The sequence below is a fragment of the Nicotiana tomentosiformis genome, chromosome 10 (genome assembly GCF_000390325.3).
Source record: "Nicotiana tomentosiformis chromosome 10, ASM39032v3, whole genome shotgun sequence".
NCBI lineage: Eukaryota > Viridiplantae > Streptophyta > Magnoliopsida > Solanales > Solanaceae > Nicotiana > Nicotiana tomentosiformis.
Genome location: NC_090821.1, coordinates 41,757,856 through 41,768,270, shown reverse-complemented (window position 1 = coordinate 41,768,270; position 10,415 = coordinate 41,757,856). Strand labels below are relative to the sequence as shown.

General features: G+C 37.7%; 1 non-coding gene and 1 pseudogene across 1 annotated transcript; one reads left to right on the top strand and one right to left on the bottom strand.

The window, feature by feature from the left end:
* Positions 1 to 3,835: 3,835 nt before the first annotated feature.
* LOC104112242 (putative late blight resistance protein homolog R1B-12) lies at positions 3,836 to 8,953 on the top strand (annotated as a pseudogene).
* A 1,355-nt stretch (positions 8,954 to 10,308) lies between these two features.
* Positions 10,309 to 10,415, bottom strand: LOC117280555 (small nucleolar RNA R71). The gene has a single exon (XR_004511084.1). It is a non-coding gene; the product is annotated as a small nucleolar RNA R71 (small nucleolar RNA).

Below are 10,415 nucleotides of genomic sequence, written 5' to 3'. Positions count from 1 at the left end.
TTAAGCTATCTTCTGATCCGCGGCTCAGGGTATTAGTTTTCACTTTAGCCTTTCGTGGGTGCTATGGAACATCCATGTTATAATCCTCTAACATTTCAAGCCTTTGTCTATGACGTGGACTCAATTCTTCCTTTTCACTTATACCGGATGTTGTAAAAAATAACATTCATGATAATATCTTATGTGACAATATAACATCAGATTTCTAGTGCAAAACATATAAATTTGGACATGTTTTATTTTGAGTTAATCAGGATTTGGTTGGATGGTTTTAAAATGAAAAGAATTAGGGTTTGTTTGGTAGGAAGGAAACTATTTTTCGGAAAATATTTTTTAATTTTGCTATGTTTGGTTGGCTTAAATGTTTTGGAAAACATATTCTTCATGAACTCATTTTACTCCAATTGGAGGAATATATTTTTCACTTTTCAAAACTTTATTTCAATCTTCCCCACCATATTCCCCATCCCCATCACCCCCACCCCACATCCACCTCCACCCGCCCCCAACAACTATCCCCTGTGGCCCAACTCCACCTTATCCCCCTCCCCCCCCAACCTACCCCGATCCCCTACCTCCCACTCTAAATAGAAATATTATTTTGAGTACTTTTTTTCATGTTGTAGTAGAGTACTTTCTTTTTCATTTTAACAAAATGAGTATTTTCTTTTCATGATGTAAAAAAGTATTTTCTTTCATTTCCAACAAATTGAGTACGTCCTTTTCATGATGTAGAAAAAGTATTTTCTTTTATTTCAACAAATGAGCACTTTCTTTTCACGTTGTAGAAAAAGTACTTTCTTTTTCAACCAAAAAAAGAGTATTTTCTTTTTAGTAATGGAGCTCAAATTTTAACGTTGTTATTGTGTGAAAAAGTAAAGCAACACACTTTGGATTTGTGTGAATTTTTAAAAGAATAATTAAATTTTTAAAGAAAATAGAGTCCTGAAGGGGGATGGAGCACAAGAAATATAGGAATTTGGGGAAGGGAGGATGAGGAGAGTAGCATAAAAACTTATTTTCTACTATCTAACCAAACAATAGAAAATATTTTACGAGTGACAAAAGTTAGAATAGTGACTTTTGTGTTATGAATATTCACTTGGATGATCACAGATAAAATTTTTGCCTAGAGCTAGAGCAGAAGAAATTAACAGGTTACTGAATGTTATCCTTCCATATGTGTAGATTTCGAGAATTTTCTCTTTTATTTATTTTTTATTATTGTTTCCTTTGATTATAGCATCTCTTGTAATTAAAAAAAATTCAGTTTGGGGCACAAAGTATCTCACGTTCACACAAAGTCTAGGGAAGGACCGCACCCCTAGGAGTGTGATAATATAAGAGATGCTATATCTATTTATTTATATAATTGCAAGAGATATAGCATCCCTTGTAATTATATAAATAAATTGTACTCACCGCATAAAACGACAAGTAATTCTCCGATATCTTATTTGTGTACATGGTATTAGAGTCAAACCCATAGATTCTTGTTATTGTGCATCTCAATATTGAGCCCCATATTATGTTATCCATGCTCTGGTTGTCCATGTCGGGACGTGTGGGAAATGTTAAGTTCCACACATCAGATAAGAGAATGGGTTATTGTGGTCTCCTTTTGGAGTTTGAGTTAGGACCAAACTACATTTCTTTACATGACACTAAGGAAAGGGACGAGTTTCCAGTGGAATTAGTCAAATGCATAGAAATATGTTTGTGTCAAACTGCTCTAAATTGAGATGTTAATTTTGTTACTTGCAGGGACGGAGGTGGAAAGATGGCCAGGGAGCGGTGCTATCAAGCAATGACGATCATCAAAAAATGTATGGCGACGAGGCATTTAAATAGTTCGACGAAGGATCAATTGAGATATGCTTATAGTAAACTCGGTCGTTTATATTACTTTTTGGCAAGTAATAACCCTGAGAATTGGATATCTGCACAGCTTGGGCCCCTATTCGATGAAGCCTATGATGGCCTTTCTGAGGTCCTTGGTCTCTTGAGAGATCAAGACCTGGCTAGTGTCACTGACACAATCAGAATCATTTCAGAGAAGCTGCAAATAGTTAACCCCGAGAGTACTGCTGATCGAATCTATCCTTCAAAACAATCTGAGGATGTACTTTACACTGCCGCATACCAATCTATCTTATGTTGGAAGATGGATGAAGAGTCCCAGCCACGTGTCGTAGGCTCAAGTGTGAATCTTGAGCCTGACTTCTCTGAATTGCTGGAGAGGATGAATCTTATTGAGCCTGAATGGAGGCAGCTTTGTATCAGTGTCTTGAAACCGTCATATTCATCAGTATCTAAAGAGAAGGATCTAAGCTATTCCACTCAGGTCTCCTTGTATGTTAATTTTGTCAAAAAGGATCTGGAAGAGCTTCTAAGTCTTGATGAAGTTGCCTTTCCTGATGGATTGCAATGGCTCCAACATGGACTTGATAACCTTTCTGAATTTCCGGGGATGTTAAACGAGGCTTATAAACAAAATGATCCTCTTTTAATATCATACCCACAAGCTCTGGCCATTTGAGGCAGCAATTACAATCTACTCCTTGTATGATGTGAATTTGACGAATAATACTGAACTAGACAATGCGCTTCTTCCTTTGCAAGCCAAGTTTAGTCACCTTGACGTAGAGATCATTCTGTTACAGAAACTAAGCTCAGAAAACAGCATGAAATACTATTTTCTGGAAGAGCTGATTTTCATGAGAACTTTTCTCATGGATACATTGGACCAGTGCAAAGAGCAGATTCAGATATCCAATGTCTTGCTCTTAGTTCTATCTGTGACCACTGATGCAGCGTCACTCATTAATTCGCCTTCTCGTGATTCAAAGGAAGGAGAGTCGGCCAGGGGAATTAATCTCTTGCATTTTCAATTGCTTCTTAAATTCAAGTTTATTAAGGCAGCAATTCGACAGATCATTTCTGCATCATCAACACCAGAGCGTCCTATGGTAAATCTGCTCAACTTTCTTCCTACTAACTTTGAGGCCATTGATTCTTATTTTACCATGCTGAAATCCTCAAAAACATATGATAACCCCAAGGTGGATGGATGAATATATTCTCGAAAATCTGCTACTAGAGGATGAAGCCAATCTCAAACTTACTGATACAGACAAGTTTAAGAGGTTTCATCACGGGTTGCTTCTCTTGGTAACATTTCTTGTTGATCCCCCAATTCAATACATTGACTGCAAGAAGCAAAATTGTCTCCTGACAGAACTCGGAACTATAGCAATTGAGGCCGAAGCTGCTATCAGTTTATCTGATGAGGATGCTTTGGATAGCAGCAAAAATGGGAAAGTAAGTCTTTTGCTTCAGCTTGTGACTGTGGCTTTCAAGCTGTTCAAGTGGGAGGGAAAGTTAACGGATATACTAAAGCACAAAACCACTTTAGAATCTCAATTTCTGTATCTGGTGGAAAATGCACATGAAGAACTTATTTTCCTTAGAGCCTTTCTCATGGATCTTCTCAGTCATCACAGACAGCTTGACCAGTTTGATGATTTCTTAATGAATGCTCAAGTGGCTGCCCACAAGGCAGCATTGATTAGCAGTTGCAGTTATGAAAGAAGCTATGGCAAAATGAGTTTTTCAATATCTGATTTCCTCAAAGAGATCAAGTCTGTCAATGCAGAGACCAGAGAGCTATGCTTTCGGTTGCTGGGTGAATCAGTCTCCTGTATTACTATCTCAGATCTGAAATGACTTATGAACATGTTATTCGACATGCTGAACCACCTGCATTCTTTGCGTGAAATGAACTCTTTCCTGAGGAATCGAATTCCAGTAGTACAAGAGAAATTGAAGTGTCTTGATGATATTTTTCAGAAGCGCAATATGCATAGAGAAGTCAAAAGACCTTATGGAACGAGTTCTAAATGTCACCTATGAGGAAAAGTATGTCATTTTCTTCTCTGTCAGTGGTGATAGTCGTGCTTGGTTTCACATGTTATACCTCTCTGATGTCAGAAAAGTGCTTAATTTTGTTGAGGCAGAGGTTAAAACTATTTGTTCTAAATTTCCAACTATGATACGCCTTTGCTTCCCGAAGACCAATGGATTAGGATTTCTCAATTGTTTCTTGGGAAAATTGGAGGAACTGTTACAGTCTAAGCTCGACCTAATTACCCATCCGAAGCCTCAGATTGTATCAGTCAAGGAGGAATTATTGTGTTTAAGTTTGTTTTTCGATCATTTGGCAGAAAACTATGATGAGCAGGATGAAGTTCATGATCATATAACTAATGCTACTGAAATGGCGTACGAGGCCGAGTATGTCATTGACTCTTGCTTGGCCGGTTCTTACCCACTGTGGTACAAAGTTCATTGGATAACTGAAGTTGTTGAGAATATTAAGCTTATCAATAAAGATGTTAGTGAGAACTGTAAAAGAAAGAAGATTGACATGAACCAAGCTGCAAAAGGTTCCACCAATCCTATCCCCCCATCATTATCAGCTATTACTGCAGGAGCAAATGAAGAAATGGTGGGTTTTCAAGATGTGATGGACAAATTAAAACTGCAGCTACTAGGAGGATCGGATCAGCTAGATGTTATCTCAATATATGGTATGCCTGGAAATGGCAAAACCACTCTTGCAAAGAAGATTTACAATGATCCTGCAGTTGGCTCTCACTTTGATGTTCGTACTATGTGTTACGTGACTCAAGTATATTCATGGAGAGAGTTGTTGCTTGATATTTGAAGGATGTTCTCGGACCTGCTGAATGCACTAAAAAAGAAGATGGAGAATTAGCTAATGAGCTGCGTCGATTTCTGTTGACCAAGAGATTCTTAATTCTCATTGACGATGTGTGGGGCACAACAGCATGGGACAATTTGCACATGTGCTTTCAAGGTTCTCAGAATAGGAGTAGAGTTATTCTGACAACCAGGCTGTATGAGGTTGCCGATTATGCTAAGTGTAAAAGTGATCCCCATCATCTGCGCTTATTCACAGATGATGAGAGTTGGATGTTATTAAAGGAAGAGGTGTTTCGAGGGGAGAGATACCCACCCGAACTTGGAGATGTGGGATTACGAATAGCAAAAATTTGTGGAGGGCTGCCACTCTCTGTTGTCTTAGTAGCTGGTGTTCTCAAAGAGAAAAAGAAGAAAGCATATTCGTGGAAAATTGTTGAAGAAAGTCTAGGTTCACACAACTTTGGTAGCTCAGAAAAGGGCATGTCTATAATTGGTTTCAGTTACAAGAATTTACCACACCATCTGAAAACTTGTTTCCTCTATTTTGGAGGATTTTTGAGGGGCAAGCATATTCCTGTCTCAAAATTGTCACGGGTGTGGTTAGCATAAGGATTTCTAGAAGAAGACAGTACGGAAAAAGGATCAGAAGAGGCTGCCCAAGATTACCTGCAAGATCTTACTAGAAGAAATTTGGTAACGGATACAAAGAAGAGGTCCAATGGAAAACTGAAAACATGTCGCGTTCACGATCTGTTGCACCAGTTCTGTGTGGAAAAGGCCAAACAAGATAATTTCTTGCTCTGGATTCACAGGTACGAAAGAGTATATTTATTTTACAATTATAATGTTTATAGGAATTCTCAAATTTTACAATTATAATGTTCATAGGAATTCTCATTTACATGATTTTGATTTAACAGAGACCAATGTGCGGATTCTATTTTCTATCCTGAAATACCTGAGGAATACCGCTTCTCTGTATATTCTAAACGGGATGAGCTTGCTCAGTTGCTGACATCTGGCTCAAGCACTCGTTCTTTACTATTCAATGCGAACAATAATGTTGATTCTTCCATCTTTAGCTACTTCAAGCTTGTTAAAGTGTTGGATATGGAATCCATTTACATTGGTGATACTTTTCCAAGTGAAATAATATCACTAATTCATTTGAGGTATTTTGCTGCTCGGATGGGTGCAGATTCAATTCCTTCATCAGTAGCTAACCTTTGGAATCTTGAAACTTTTATTGTTAAAGGATTGCGCGGAGAGTTGAGGTTACCTGATTCACTTCTGAAGATGTTTAAATTGAGATATATACATGTAAATAGCCGTGCTTCATTCAGTTTGGACGATGACATGTTTGAGTCACTTGATAACTCAGGGTTAGTTAATTTGGAGACCTTTTCCACTCCATGTCTCTCTTATGGTGAGGATGCAGAGAAGATATTGAGAAGCATGCCAAATTTGAGAAAGCTGAGATGCATATTTCAGGGATCGTCAGGTTATCCAACGAAAATGACAAGTGTTCTTTTTCCCAGATTAGACTTTTTAAATCAGCTTGAATCTCTAAAGCTTCTTTAGTGAACTGCCCAACTTGGAGATTCTAAAGTTACTTTTCAGAGCCTTTGATGGGAATCTATGGGAAGTGAAAGATTCCGACTTACCTGAACTCAAATACTTAAAATTGGACAGCCTCAACATTGTACAGTGGTCCGTCTCTGATGAGGTTTTTCCTCAGCTTGAGCGTTTGGTTTTAACGAAATGTAAAAGGCTCGATAAAATCCCTCCTCATTTTGAGGATGCTGTTTCTCTAAAAAGCATTGAAGTAAGCTGGTGGTCTGTAGATAATTCAGCCCAGGAAATTCAAGAAATCCAACATGAAGGAAGACATGCAAAATCATGCGTTCACAGTTACAATACAGCTTTCAGATTGGGCCACAAGATATCCTCGATTCTTACCTGGTATGTTCATCTGAGTACATTCCTACTCATTCATTTTTCTTCTACCCTATAACGTATTGTTTTGTTAGTTTTATTCTTTTGTTGATTAAGTCCTCTTACACCATTTAAAAAAAAGGTATTCTGTTATATTGTTGATTCTGAGAGTTAATAATATGGGTCAGTCTCCTTTGTTGCTCATAATTTGGGGAAGAAGATCTCGAGATTATGTATTTAACCACACATACACACTCAAACACTGCTACATGTATATGTTATAGCTCATCACTCTTAGTTAGTGATATTAGCATTAGTTAGTTAGCATTAGAGAAGTTGTTAGCTATTACTCCCTCCGTTCCGATTTATGTGAATTTTTTTGACTAGACACGGAGTTTAAGAAAAAATGAAGACTTTTGGAATTTGTGATCTTAAACAATTCAAAAAGGGCCCCAGAGTATTTGTTTGGTTATAAAAGCTTTTCATTAAGGGTATAATTGTAACTTTAAGCAAAATTGTTTCCAAATTTAGAAAGAGGTCATTCTTTTTTGAACGGACCAAAAAGGAAATAGGTTCACATAAACTGAAATGGAAGGAGTAGTTGTTTTGTATAAATACACGTGTAAATATTTTAATCAAAGATATAGTTTTCATTCTCTCAGAAGAAGCTTCTTCTCCACATTTCTCTTTCTAGGTTGACACATCTGTTCCGCCATTGGAGCTCCTTCTGAGCTCAACTCATGCTGCTACTTCGATATTTTGACAGAAGAACGAGAACAGACATCGTGCCTGCTATTGGCTTTGTCTATGCGTTTCTGCTTCTGTTATTGTTTATGCTTTGGTGAAATTGTACCATATATATAGCTAGTTGAATGATTCAAAACCTTAACACCTTCTGGAGAAAAATGAAATAAAAGGAAAATCAACAAAAATGACAAATTTCTAGCATATGTCGTATTCAAGTGAATTTAAATATTCTTGTTCTAATGATCAATTACATAATGAAATTTCCAGGTATTTTTGTTGAATTGCACTTTATGACGAGTTTTCACCTGATGTTTAAGTGGCTTCATTAGTTTAACCAACAGGAAGGAATTGAATAATGGTAGAAGAGGATTAAGGGAGAGGGGTTTTCGTTATTTTCTCTTCTTGGGCATTCCGACATACAAAGTTGTCAATATTTTTAGGTAGAGAAATTTTAGGCTGGCCATGAGCTGATCTGATTGTAAAATCTTGAACATGCCTAGTGTATGCATCAAGGTCAGCTGTGGATCCACATAGAGAAGAGTAGCTGTGCAGCTCGAGCCCTCAATCATTAAAGTGTTTGATATAATCTTCTGCATCTTTTCTTAAGGAAGAGAATCCATTTATTAGTTTATGTTTCATCCAGTCTTGCCAACAGAAGATGGATGTAACAACCAAACCTCTCGTTTTGAGTATATATATGTAATGTATCCCAATTTATATATGTTTTGAGACTTTGTACAAGTTAATTTTACCATTTGGGACTTGGTGGGATAGTTCCAGTTGAAACCAAAGGAACTCGGGTGTGTTTACGACCACTTGGAACCAACATCACATTGCAGATTTTGCTGTCAGCTGGTGCACTACGATCACGGTCACCAGCACGCATGCAATCGCGAAAGCAGGTTGATAGTAGGCTATATTTTATGCAATTTAGATACTATTTACACTCTAATTTAGCCGCACTTAATTGATATTTGAATGCTAAAAGATAACAAAATGCTCTAATTAAGAATTTGATGCTTTGCAGGAGCTACTCCGAGCTAGAAGGGAGCTAACGAGTGTTTTGGAGTCAACATGGAGTGTGGAAGGCCAATCAAAGGTTAGTCCGGTCGAAAAGGAGCGAGAAAAGCAAGCGAGACGACCCCTCCAGGTGCGCGGCCGCGAATTGGCCCGCGAACTCAAGGCAGTGAGGCAATGGAAATTCGCGGTCGGATCCGCGGACGGGCAGACGAAAGCCAAACACACAGGGTTAATTATGTAATTTCCTAGGCGACTAACCTAAACCTATATGAAGCCTAAACTCGCCTAGAAGTCAGAGATAGGTGATTTTAGAAGACTTTAGAGGCAAGCACAAGGGAGAGAAGACGGATAATTTCCTAAGAGTTTTCATATTCTTCTTCATACTTCTATTTGTTGATTATGAATTATTTTAGTGATTTGTTTTTCATTAGTATGAGTAGCTAAATCTATTATCTAGGGTTGATGGAACCAATTGTTGGATGAAGTCTTGACTCTATTTTGTTATAATTGAGTCGTGTTTGTTTTATGATTGTTCAACTACGTATTGTATTGTGGTTAATTGAAAGAGCCCTTGATTAATCGTATCTAGTTACCTTGGGTTTCTTGAGAAAGAACACTTGATTAGTTTGTTGTTGAACAATACCACTTTTGGGTAAGTTAAGAGATTACTTACTTGAATTTAAAAGTGGGGTTAGAAATAACGAATTTTTGGTGGGACAATTCTGAGTTGCACAAATTGTTAACTAAAGTAGTTCGAGAGAATGCTTCTGTAAATTATCATAATTGATTGAGAGATAATTACGGTAGCCCGGAACTCATAATCCTCATAGAGTATTACGGCGAGATTATAGCTAAAGAGTTAAGAATTAATCCGGCAATTGGAAAAATCAATAGCCCTAGATCCTTTTACCCTTGAATTCAATTTTAGTCTTGATTATTGCTAATTTTATTGTCATTTTTCCTTAGCTAAATAAATTCCACTGATTGTTCATAAAACTCTTGCATCCAGAAGTTGTCTGAGCTTATTATTAGCATTATTTAAAGTTGTAGTAAATAGGTTAGTTCCCTGTGGGATTCGACTCCGGACTTAAACCGGGTTATATTTGCAATGACCGCTTAGTCCTTTTTATAAGGCATAGTTGGGCGTGATCAAATTTTGGCGTCGTTGTCAGGGAACTAACGGTGTTATTTATTACAACTTAGAATAATTGCTAGGATTCTTAGTTTAGATCAATTTCTAAATTAAGAAATTTTTCCATTGGAATTCTCACGTTTGAATTCTCCTATGACTCAAGTGTATACCTAAAAGCTCTTCGAGGACTGGTGAACTTTTGGAAGGACTCTCAGACCCCGTGAAAACATTTAGGGCATTAAATCAAGCCAACAAGAAGAACAAACAGTTACAACAAAAACACACTCGAAATTGAAATGGACAACGAGGACGATGTCAACGGAAACAATCGAAATAATCGGGTTGATCCAAACAATGGAGTGGTGGCACCTCTTGTGCCAGAAGCTTCTCTTTATGATTGGGCATAACCAACTGCTGATAACCTAGCCACTACCATTGCTCTACGTCAGATACAAGCGGAGACATTCCAGATCACCAACAACATGCTGCATCTGTTACAAAATAAGGGACTGTTCTCCGGGTCATATACTGAAGACCCACAACAACATCTGAAGAATTTTCTATCAATATGTGTGACCCAAAGGCAGCCGAATGTGACTCTCGAAGACATCAAGCTATTACTGTTTTCATTCTCTGTGACTGGAAAGGCTCAAACTTGGCTGAATTCGCTCCCAATAAACTCCATTGCCACTTGGGAAGAATTAGTCAAACAGTTCTTAAACAAGTTTTATCCTCCCAACAAGACTGCAAGACATATTGATGAGATATTGCAGTTCAGGCAGAAATCAACTGAGACCTTGCAAGAAACCTGGGAGAGGTTCAAGGGTATGCTAGTGAAGTGTTCACACCATGGCAT